Source organism: Phyllobates terribilis, unplaced genomic scaffold (assembly GCF_046119375.1).
Source record: "Phyllobates terribilis strain yellow unplaced genomic scaffold, ASM4611937v1 Scaffold_1__5_contigs__length_1240528914, whole genome shotgun sequence".
Lineage (NCBI taxonomy): Eukaryota > Metazoa > Chordata > Amphibia > Anura > Dendrobatidae > Phyllobates > Phyllobates terribilis.
In genome coordinates, this window is record NW_027362761.1 from 138,129,389 (window position 1) to 138,142,339 (window position 12,951).

The window sequence follows — 12,951 nt, forward strand, 5'->3', positions numbered from 1 at the left end:
AGAGCGGGAGGAAGCCGCCGGGCACGGAGCAGAGAGGTGAGGGGAACAGCGTCCCTGCCTAGCAGGAGGCAGGGAAGCCGACGCTACACTGCCATTGGTTTTAACGGTGTTCGAAGGTGTTCGACGAACAGTTCGACGAACAGTTCGACGAACAGTTCGGCGAACACACGGGTGTTCGACAAACCGAACCGAACTCGAACACTACGGGGGTGGCTCAACACTACTAAAGAGGATGTTAGTCTTAGATCAGATGCAGAAAGGAGGGCACGGGAGGGGTGATAGACAGAAATGAGGTATGAGATATAGGGCAATGCAGAACTGTGGAAAGCTTTGTGTGTGAGAGAGATTAGTTTGTATTGTATTCTGTAGTGAATGGGTAATCAGTGCAACTACTGGCACAGGGTAAAGGCATCGGTGAAGTGGCTTGATAGAAATACAACCCTGGCTGCTGTATTCAGAATGGATTGGAGAGGAGACAGTTTGTTTAGAGGGAGGCCAATTAGAAGAGAGTTTTAGTAGTGAATAAGAGAGACAGTAAGAATTTTTGCAGCATCAAAGGTGAGAAAATGGTCAGATTATGGAGATGTTTTTAAGATGCAGGTGAAATGAACGAGAGAGAGTGGGAAAATTCTCACGCTGAAGTGCTGAGTGCAGGAGAATTCTCCCACGCTGTCAGTGACGTGCATGAGGTGAGCTCATGTCCAATGAACTCAGCTCACCTCATGCACCTCACTGACAGCGTGGGAAAATTCTCCTGCACTCAGCGCTTCAGCGTGAGAATTCTCCCACGCTGTAAGTGACGTGCATGAGGTGAGCCGAGTTCATTGGACATGACCTCGGCTCATCTTTATGCCGTCACAGAGAGACACTGTGGAGCGCAAGCAAGCCTGCTCTTCTCAGTGTCTGCGGGATGACAGGCTGGATGGCAGCGTTCTGCTGTGGTCCAGCCTGCCATCTCGATGTAGCAGAGCTGAAGCTGTCATGGGAACCATGGAAATGTAAGGATGATGTTGGTTTATTATTTTTCTTTATTACAGGAGATCGTTGGCTTCAGCTGGAATGGGCGTGACGGTAAGTATGGTTTAATTTAGAACAATAAAGAATTGTGTGTTTATTTCAATTAAAGGACTTTATTCTGGGTGTTTGTGTTTTTTTGTAACTTTGACTATGGGGTTAGTAATGGGGGTGTCTTATAGACGCCTCTCCATTACTAACCTGGGCTTGATGTCAGCTGGCATTATAAGCTGACATCAACCCCAGCCCTATTACCCCACTACCACCGCTACAGGGCAGTGGGAAGAGCGAGGCTAAGTGCCAGAATTGGCGCATCCTATGGATGCGCCATTTCTGGGGCGGCTGACGGCTGGTGTTTCTAGCCTGGGAGGGGGCCAATATTCATGGCACCCTTCCTGGGCTATTAATATCAGCCCTCAGCTGTCTGCCTAGCCTTTGCTAGCTATTAAAATAGGGGGGAACCCACGTCATTTTTTTGGGGGGGTCCCCCATTTTAATAGCTAGTAAAGGCTAGGTATTCAGCTGGGGGCTGATATTAATAGTCTGGGAAGCTCCGTGGGTATTACCCCCTTCCCAGGCTTCAAACATCTGCCCCAGCCGTCTGCTTAACCTCCGCTAGAGACTAAAATTATGGGGGAACCCCACGCCAATTTTTATTTGAATAAATCCTTTATTTTAACACTAAATGACAAGTACAGTAACCAACACTGTCACTGTACTTATTATAAATGTGACTGACATGTTTCTATCTATCTAATCTATGTGTGATGCTCTATCATTCTGTTCTAAATTGTCGGGTAACGCTGCTGAATTGCCGGCCGGCTTTTTTAAAGAGACAGTGCATGAAAACACTATTATTTTTTTAAATAAATCCTTTACACTAAATGACAAGTACAGTAAGCAACACTGTCACTGTACTTATTATATATGTGACTGACATGTTTCTATCTATCTAATCTATGTGTGAAGCTCTGTTCTTTCTGTTCTAAATTGTCGGGTACAGATGCTGAATTGCCGGCCGGCTTTTTTAAAGAGACGGTGCATGAAAACACTAATATTTTTTTTAATAAATCCTTTACACTAAATGACAAGTGCAGTAACCAACACTGTCACTGTGCTTCTTATATGTGTGACTGACATGTTTCTATCTATCTAATCTATATGTGATGCTCTATTCCTTCTTGTCTAAATTGTCGGGTACCGGTGTATGCCGCTGCTGAATTTGCCGGCCGGCTTTTTTAAAGAGAGTGTCTTCTGAGCAGTTTGTCAGCTTTTGGACACCTTTGCAGGTGTTTTCTATGTGTTTCTATGTGTTTTTGTTTGCCTGCCATTGGTTTTAACGGTGTTCGACGGTGTTCTAAGGTGTTCTACGAACAGTTCGACGAACAGTTCCTCGAAAATCCCGGTGTTCGACGAACCGAACCCGAACACTACGGGGGTGGCTCAACACTAGACAAGAGTCAGGAACCTGCTCGGATCCTACTACGTCCTCCCCCGAATCCAATGTTAAAAAAATTTTGGGCATCGTTGCAGATGCTTTCCTCCTCTTCTTGACTCTGTGAATGTTTGGAGTACACTTCTGATACCCATGGTATAGAATGGGTGAGCAGTTCTACAGACTCACCCATCTGTGGTTCGCTACAGTCAGTTGGGCGCTTGGACAGTTGTGACATGGGGGGAAGCAAGGGTAATTGGGGTGCCACTTCTGTAGACTGTACTGTGTGTAATGTTGAGGTGGAGGAAGAAGAGGAGAGGCCACATGAAGCAGTGTTTGCCATCCACTGGAGCACCTGCTCTTTCTGGCCCTTATCAACAAGGCGTATCACTGTGTGACTGCCAAACAAAGGGAGTGGAGTAGCCCGTCCAGTAACAGAAGTTGTCAGTTGTCTTTGGATAGGACATGACGGTGTTGGTTCACTAGTGCTTTCATTAAGATTACCACCTACCCCATGTGCACTTTGAACACCAAGCCTATTCCCCCTTCCACCATGACGTCTCTTTTTCCCACTCATGTTGCTCAGATACTGTAGTAGGAGCATGCTATTAGCAAAACAAAAAATTGATTTTTTATTCTGCAACAGCTCTGCACACATCTATATTTCAGCGGCAATTAATGACAAGATGAGATATGGCTTGCTGTATAATGTTACTAACCGAACAAAGTATTTTTTTTTTACTGGGGATGACGCCTGTATAACATAGGAGATATTCTCCAAACTATTTCAATCTCAGATCTAGGCTGCTGTATAACGTTAGCAACAGTAAAAAATAGATCTTTTTGACTCTGCACAAGCTCTGAATACAGCTGAATTTCACCACCACTAAAAGCACTAGGTGGCCTATGGCAGAGTGTAACACGTCTGCGACACAAAAAAATCTTTAGTGGACTGTGGTTAGCAACAGAAAAAATCTATTTTTTTACTCTGAAAACAGTTGAATTTCGCCACCACTAAAAGCACTAGGTGGCTTATGGCAGAGTGTAACACGTCTGCGACACACAAAAATCTTTGGTTGACTGTGGCTAGCAACAGCAAAAAAAAATGTGTTACTGTGCATAAAGCTGAAGTTCATCCAACCAAAAAAATGACAAACGGGGCTAACACAGCTTGCACTATCATATTAGCAAATGGAAAAAAAATGTTTTGTTGTGCTCTGCATTCAGAGGCTATGCACTGACAAGCTCTACAGATAGCTGAATTTCAGCCCCACAAAAACAAAAAGTGGCCTACAAGGGCTTGCTTGCTTTATCACATTAGAAAAGCAAAAATAGATTGAAGGTCTGCATGGAGCACAGTACAACCGATGCACAGCACTGTTCTGCGCCATAGACCCTGCTCTTTCTGTGAGAATCTCAGTAATTGCACAAAAAAAAAAAGGCTGCAAGGTCGATTGAACAGGTACACAGCACAGGACTTATCTACACTATCTGACTTCCACAGAAGCGCCCATCTATCTAGCTAATATCTCTCATTACACAGCAGCGTCTATCTCCATCAGTGACATGCATAAAATGGCACTGAGGGAACATGGTTGGTCTCTATATGGAGAGGACATATGATTTCAGCAGCCAATAGCAGAAGCCCTTGTGGATGCTTCTTGGGCTCTGATTGGCAAGCCGCGCTTTCCTGACTTAGAGTTACCGCCTATATATATATATATATATATATATATATATATATATATATATACATATAGCGCGCCGCTGATCTGACCTGTTCTGAGTTTTCACCAGCCCCCCACTCATCTGCCACGTCTCCGCGCTCATCATACTCAAGCACTATGGTAGCAAAACTGTAAAAAATGCAGTATTTGCCCCGCAATAACGTAACCACGTAAATTCGCCCAAACTTACCGATTTTCCCGAATTTAACAATTTTTTTTCGCATTTCTGATCACGAATCTGAATGTGCCACATTCGTGTAGAACATAACATTTGAGATCGGATTTCGAACATATTCGCTCATCACTACCAGGCACCAGCAAGTTAGTGTGATCATGAGTATTTCATGTTCAATCTAATGTGTATTTGCAGCACTGACTGGTTATAATTAGTGATGAGCAAGCACTAAAATGCTCGGGTACTCGTTTTTCGAGTCGAGCAAATTGGGATGCTAGAGTGCTCGGTCCGAGTTACGAGACCAAAGTAAGTCTATGGGAAGCTCGAGCATTTTTCCGGCGGCTCCTCCCGGCAGTCTGCAGAGAACCTAAAAATTGCCCAAATCGATTGGAACAGTGCTCAAATGACATGGGAACAGCATGGGGAAGACTTTCTGACTCCCAAGTCAGTGCTGTCAACAACGTTGTCAGAGGTATTACGCCACTTTTATGGACTCACAATAAAACATGCAAAAACAAACCAAAATGGATTTTCCTGGGAAATATGTTAAACAACATCCTTTCCAGGGTAATGTCTTGTATATAAGGCAAAATAAATAACCAAAAACAAAAATGTTCCTCCACTCCTTGAGAAAAGTTCACACGTAGCGTTTTTGATGCGTTTTTGCACTTTTGCATTGCTTTCAACCAAGAAAAATGCATTCACCGGGAAATGTCATTTTAACATTTTACAACCTTAACTGGTGATGTAGTGTGTGACACCTCATCAGACATCCTGTTTCATATACGATGGAGGGACTCTGAAAGTCACAAAGTCTATTTTTATAGGGCCATCAGGCCGCCCCTACTATTCTTAAAGGACCAGCAGTCGACCCTTGCTAGTGTTAGAGAACCATCAGTCGGCTATGCTTTGTTGTTCCCAATTTTAACGAGTGGGTCTCCTATACAGTTAATGCATATACAGTGACTGCAACGGCTGCCAAAAATTTGCAGGCAATCCAATGCCCCTTGCAAGAGAGGTAGAGGTCAGAGAGCCTCCTAAAAACAATGTTCCCATTATTAGGAAGTAGGTCTCCCATAGTGTTTGTCTATGCAGTAAAGCAACGGCTGCCAAAAATTTGGAGGAACTCCAATGCCCCTTGAAAGAGACGTAGAGGTCAGAGAGCCTCCTAAAAACAATGTTACCATTATTAGGAAGTGGGTCTCCCATAGTGTTTGCCTATGCAGTGAAGCAACAGCTGCCAAAAATTTTGGAGGAACTCCAATGCCCCTTGCAAGAGATGTAGATATGTTGATATGGTACATATTGTGCTGATATGGTGGTGGAGGATAAGGATGCGGAGAAGGAGGAGGACAAGAGCAAATAGACAAAATCAGGAAGCGTATACCCATGTCTGGGTGTGAAGACAGAGGTGCATGGGAATAGAGTTAGACCTCCAAAAAAAAAGACAATGTATTTGAGTTTATATTACGCTGCTATCAATCGGTGGTGTTGAGAAGTCTGGCCCAATCCAGCCCTTGTTTATTTTTATAAGAGTCAGCCTGTGTGCATTTTCAGTTGACAGGCGGATGCGCCTATCGGTTATAATTCCACCAGCGGCACTAAAAACCCGCTCTGACAAAACGCTAGTGACAGGGCAGGCCAGGACCTCCAAGGCATAGAGAGACAGTTCATGCCACGTGTCTAGCTTGGATACCCAATAATTATAAGGCACAGAGGAATTACGGAGGATGTTGGTATGGTCGGCAAGGTACTCCCTCATCATCTTCCGAAACTTTGCACTCCTTGTGAGAATATCCTGCGCCTCAGGGCCTGTGCGATGGGAGGGCCTGAGAAAAATGTCCCAGAATTTTGACAGAGTTCCCCTGCCTCTGCTGCATTCCATTTGTTGCTCTCTCGCCTGTACTCCTTGGTTGTCCAACGAACTGTGACCTCTGTCCCCAGCATTTTCAGATGGGAATTTTTTAAAAATTCAGCAACAAGAGCCTTCTCATACTGCACCATTTTATTAGGCCGGTCCTGCAAGGGAATAAGAGACAGAAATTTCTTCCTGTAGTGTGGGTCTACAAGTGTCACCAACCAGTTGTAGCATCAGCGTCCCTGCCCTCTGCTAGGCAGGGACGCCGTCCCTCTCACCTCCGCGCTCCTCACATGGGCCCCTCCAGCGCTTCTCTCTCTCGCCCCCCGGCTCCTGGCGTGGCTTCTCCCTGCGCTCCATTCCCTGCTGTGGCCGGCGCGCGGCCCTCCTCCAGCAGAGCACTTAGGGCGCGTGCGCGCGCATTCCCCCCCTCTTAAAGGGACTGCGCGCGTCTTCCAAAAAAGTCCCCGGCCAATGGCCAGAGGACTTCCCACATTTAAGGCACCTCCTCCAAAATGGAGGTGCCCGAGCAACAGTTGTCGCACTGTGTCTTCACCTCTGCTTCAGCCCTCAGGTCCCTCCGCTAGCCTGACTAGTCCAGCCTGATTTCTACCTGTTACATGAAAGCACCTGCCAGCACCCTCTGAGTTTATCTACCTGCTTACCCGGAAACACCTGCCAGCACCCGCTGAGCTTATCTACCTGCTTACCAGGAAGCACCTGCCAGCACCCGCTGAGTTTATCTACCTGCTTACCTGGAAGCACCTGCCAGCACCCGCTGAGTTCATCTACCTGCTTATCCGGAAGCACCCGCCAGCACCTGCCGCGGCTATCCTCCTGCTTACCCGGAAGCACCTGCCAGTACCTGCCGTGTCTATCTGCCCGCTGGGTTGAATGTACCTGCCTTTCTACTCAGAGACTATCCCCGTCACTTGCCGTGACCACCTGCCTGCTTACCCAGAGACTGTCCCCGTCACTTGCCGTGACAATCTGCCTGCTTACCCAGAGACTGTCCCCGTCACTTGCTGTGACTACCTGCTTGCCTTCCCTGGGAGTCACCCGCTTCCTTACAAGGACTTCCCCTTTGTATTGCAGCTGAGAGGTTCCACCTCCCGGACCCGTTACACCAGTAATGACTGTCACCCAAAAATTTGGACAGTGCGAGGGTCACAGGAAAGGCAGCTTAGCAAACTAAGCCATGTGTGCCAGACTGCAAAGAGGCAAGACTTCCGTGTCCTCACCAAGAGGACGACTGACCATGCTCTCCTCCTCCTCTTCTTCCTCCTCCCTATCTTCAGGCCATCTACGCTGAACAGACGGTATAACAGTTGTGCAGGTATTACCGTCTATAGCTCATGAAACTAGCTCTTGTTCTTCCTCCACCTCCTCCTCTTCCTCATTGTCACTAAATCCATGTTGGGATGAGATGAAGCTGGGCTCTGAGGAATCACCCTGTATGGTTGCTTGCTCCATCTCATCGTCCTCTGCCTACAATGCATCCTCTTTAATGGTGAGCAGAGAGCGTTTCAGAAAACAGAAGCGGGATGGTGATGCTAATTATGGCGTCATCGCCGCTCACCATCTTGGTGGAGTCCTCAAAGTTTTGGAGGATGGTACATATGTCTGACATCCATGTCCACTGCTGAGGTTTTATGTGTGGAGTCTGACCTGAATACCGACGGCCTAGTTGATGCAGGTAGTCAACAACTGCCCTCTTCTGCTCACAAATCCTTCCCCACATCTGCAATGTAGAGTTCCAACATGTGGGGACATCACACACACTAGTCTGTGAGCCGGAAGCTGAAAATGTTGCTGAAGCATGGCAAAGGCGGCGGAAGCTGTAGCTGACTTTCTAAAATGGGCACACAGGCAGCATACTTTGACAAACAGATCTGACAGATCCGGACAGGTTTTGTGAAACCGCTGAACCACGAGGTTAAGCACATGGGCCAGGCATGGTACGTGTGTGAGCTCACCTCGCCTCAGAGCCGCGACCAAATTCTGACCATAGTCACAAAAGACCATGCCTGGTTGTAGTCTCAGCTGTGTCAGCCACAGATCTGCCTGCTCTTTAAGAGCTGTCCTCAGCGTTGTGTGGTTTGTCACCTAAGCATATTAGCTTCAGCACAGCCTGTTGCCGCTTGGCCAAGGCAGAGCTGCAGTGCTTTCAGCTTGAGACTGATGTGGTCATTTCGGAGATGGATACTGAAGAAGAGAAGGAGGAGGTACAGTAACTGTAGGGTAACTGACCCAGAGCCTGCAATTCTCGTCGTCGGGAGGACGTGTTCCGTTCCAAGGTCCGACTTGTTCTCAGCTTCCTCTATGTTAACACAGGGTGCCATCAGCGAGATGTATCGTCCCTGCCCACAAGCACTTGTCCTCGTGTCCGTGGTTAAGTGGACTTTCCCAGTAACTGCATTGTTGAGGGTACGGCTAATGTTGTGGGACATGTGCTTCTGTAATGCGGGACGGCACACCAGAAGAAATAGTGGCGGCTGGGAACCAAGTACCGATGGACGGCCGCCGCCATCAGGTCGCAGAAAGCTTCCGTCTCCATGAGCCTAAAAAGCAACAATTAGAGCGCAAGCATTCGCAAAATGTGTGAATTTAGTAGTGTGGCCTGTGGGGCTTTAACTGCGTATTTGTGCTTGCATTTCAAGGACTTGGGTAGGGACAACTGAACGCTGCGCTGGGACAAGGAAGTGGACATGCTTGCTGATGGTGCTACTTGAGAGTGTTAAATGACAGGTGAAGGGCGGGAGGCTTCTTGGCATGCGCCATGGACAGGGGATTGATGTGCACGCACAATAGCGGAACAAGCAGTGGTGTCACCCGCAGACACTGCTGCTGGACCCTGGGGTTCGGCCCACTTAGTTTGGTGCTTTGATGCCATGTGCCTGATCATGCTGGAGGCTGCTAGTTTTGCTACCCCTGCTGATGCTGGCCTGGCAGGTGGTGCAAATGGCCTTTTTGGGGTTATCGGCAAAGTCTTTAAAAAACAACCAGACTTGTGAAGATCTAATAGTTGTACTGGCAACTTCCGTCGTGTTGATGTTACGGGGAACGGGTGACCGCCTTCTGTCTGTGGCCACCATACTGATTGTTCTTGCCTGTTGTGGTGCTATGCCTCCCTTCCCCTGTGTGCTGCTGTCCTCGCTATGCAGGTCAGCTTGCCAGGTTGAGTCAGTGACTTCATCATCCACAACCTCATCTTCCACTTCCACACCCTGGTCCTCCTCCTTATTTTCTATCAATTGTGTCTCATCATCATCCACTTCTTGTGACAGTTTCCCACCGTCACCTTCGTGTGACCGTGGCTGCTCAAATATTTGGGCATCGCTGCATGCGATCTCCTCTTGTGACTGTTTCCCACCGTCGCAATCTCCTCTTGCCCCGCTTCAAGTGGACCGGGCGAGAGGCCCAAATCTATAACCTTTTGACACTGCTCTGTGTTCAATAGTGGTGTTCTGTGGTCCATTATTTATTGGGACAGAAAGGTCGAGCAACAAGATGTGGGTGTTTGTTGTGGCACAATTTCAGCTTGCTCACGGCTAGTGTTGAGCCACCCCCGTAGTGTTCGGGTTCGGTTTGGTTCGTCGAACACCGGGATGTTCGTGGAACTGTTCGTCGAACACCTTAGAACACCGTCGAACACCGTTAAAACCAATGGCAGGCAAACAAAAACACATAGAAACACATAGAAAACACCTTCAAAGGTGTCCAAAAGCTGACAAACTGCTAAGAAGACACTCTCTTTAACCCCTTAACCCCCGAGGGTGGTTTGCACGTTAATGACCAGGCCAATTTTTACAATTCTGACCACTGTCAATTTATGAGGTAATTACTCTGGAACGCTTCAACGGATCCCCCTGATTCTGAGATAGTTCGTGACATATTGTACTTCATGATTTTGGTAAAATTTCTTCTATATCACTTGCGTTTATTTGTGAAAAAAACGGAAATTTGGCGAAAATTTTGAAAATTTTGCAATTTTCAAAATTTGAATTTTTATGCCCTTAATTCAGAGAGATATGTCACACAAAATACTTAATAAATAACATTTTCCACATGTCTACTTTACATCAGCACAATTTTGGAACCAAATTTTTTTTTTGTTATGGAGCTATAAGGGTTAAAAGTTGACCAGCGATTTCTCATTTTTACAACAAAATTTACAAAACCATTTTTCTAGGGACCACATAACATTTGAAGTAACTTTGAGAGGTCTTTATGAAAGAAAATACCCAAAGTGACACCATTCTAAAAACTGCACCCCTCAAGGAGCTCAAAACCACATTCAAGAACTTTATTAACCCTTCATGTGCTTCACAGGAGTTTTTGGAATGTGGAAGAAAAAAATGAACATTTAACTTTTTTCACAAAAATGTTACTTTAGACCCAATTTTTTTATTTTCACAGGGGTAACAAGAAAAAATGGACCCCAAAATTTGTTGGAAAATTTCCCCTGGGCACAATAATACCCCATATGTGGGGAAAAAACACTGTTTGGGCGCACGGCAGGGCTCGGAAGGGAAGGAGCGCCATTTGACTTTTTGATTGTAAAATTTGCTTGAATAATTAGCGGACGCCATGTTGCGTTTGGAGAGCCCCTGATGTGCCTAAACATTGTAGCTTCCCCACAAGTGACCTCATTTTGGAAACTAGACCCCCCAAGGCACCTATCTAGATGCATAGTGAGCACTTGGATCCCCCAGGTGCTTCACAAATTGATTCGTAAAAATGAAAAAGTGAAAAAAAAAACACTTTTTCATTTTTACGAATCAATTTGTGAAGCACCTGGGGGTTCCAAGTGCTCACTATGAATCTAGATAGGTGCCTTGGGGGTTCTAGTTTCCAAAATGGGGTCACTTGTGGGGGAGCTCCAATGTTTAGTCACACGGGGCCTCTCCAAACGCGACATGGTTCCAATTTGTTAGCGGACACCATGTCGCGTTTGGAGAGCTCCTGTGTGCCTAAACATTGCAGCTCCCCCACAAGTGACCCCATTTTGGAAACTAGACCACCCAAGGCACCTATCTAGATGCATAGTTAGCACTGGGAACCCCCAGGTGCTTCACAAATTGATTCGTAAAAATGAAAAAGTGTTTTTTTTTCACTTTTTCATTTTTACGAATCAATTTGTGAAGCACCTGGGGGTTTTAAGTGCTCATTATGCATATAGATAGGTGCCTTGGGTGTTCTAGTTTCCAAAATAGGGTCACTTGTGGGGGAGCTCCAAAGATTAGGCACGCAGGGGCTCTCCAAACGCAACATGGCGTCCGCTAACAATTTGAGCCGATTTTCCATTCAATTTGTTAGCGGACACCATGTTGCATTTGGAGAGCTCCTGATGTGCCTAAACAGTGGAGCTCCCCCACAAGTGACCCCATTTTGGAAACTATACCCCTCAAGAATTTTATTAAGGAGTATAGTGAACATTTTGAACCCAGAGGTACGACACAGAATTTGATAACATTAGGTCATCATATTGAATACGTTGTCATTAGTCTTGAGCGCAAGTGCTCGCTATTTGAGTTTGCATCGGGTACTCAGGTATGCACCATGTACTGCGTGTGCTCGAGTGACCTGCTCGAGTCCCCGCCCGGATGTTTCACGGTTATTAGACTCCCAAAAAAAACATGCGGGGATCGCTCGTGCATGGCAGACAATCCCCGCAACGTTTTTTGGGCCGTGAAGCATATGGGGCAGAGACTTGAGCATGTCACTCAAATACCCACGATACTCAATGCATACCAGAACACCCGATGCAAACTCAAGTAGTGAGCACTTGCACTCAACACTAGTCGCCATATCGTCATCTTTTTTTCTTACTTTTGAAAAAAATCCCAACCCCATCACAACCCTAACCCCAACCCCAGCCCTAACCCTAACACAACCCTAACCGTAGCACAACCCTAACCGTAGCACAACCCTAACCCTAGCACAACCCTAACCCTAGCACAACCCTAACCCTAGCACAACCCTAACCTGAGAGTTTATTTTTTACGCCGCTCCTCATGCAGTATAAGTGATTAGACGACCTTATTCTTCGGGTCAGTGAGACTACAGCGATACCAGAATCATATGGGGTTTTTATGACGGACAGCTGTCATACACTAAAAGACGCATTTTTTGTAAAATCTAGCTTTTGCATCGCCATATTTTGAGAGCTATAATTTTTCCAGATTTTGGCAGACAGTCATTTGACTGCTTTTATTTTTGTGGGATGAGTTGACGTTGTTATTGGTGCCATTTTCAGGCACGTGACATTTTTTGATCGCTTTCTATTCCGATTTTTGGGAGGCAGAATAAACAAAAACCAACAATTCAGGAATTGTGGTTTTTTTTGTTTTTTATTATTATTATCTTCCGCGTGTGGTAAAATTGATAAGGCAGCTTTATTCTTCGGGTCAGAACATTTACAGCGGTACCACATTTATATCGTATTTCTATGTTTTGCACTTTTACATAATAAAAGCAATTTTATAGAAAAATTATTTTTTAGCATTGCTTTATTCTGAGAGCTATAACTTTTTCATTTTTCGGCTGATGGAGCTGCATGGCAGCTTATTTTTTGCGGGACGAGATGACATTTTCAGCGGTACCATTTTTTTTTATATTTGCCTTTTTGATCGCGTGTTATTACATTTTTTGTTTGGCGGTATGGTGATAAAGCATTGTTTTTTGCTTCGTTTTTTATTTATTTTTTTTACCGTGTTCACTGAAGGGGTTAACTAGTGGG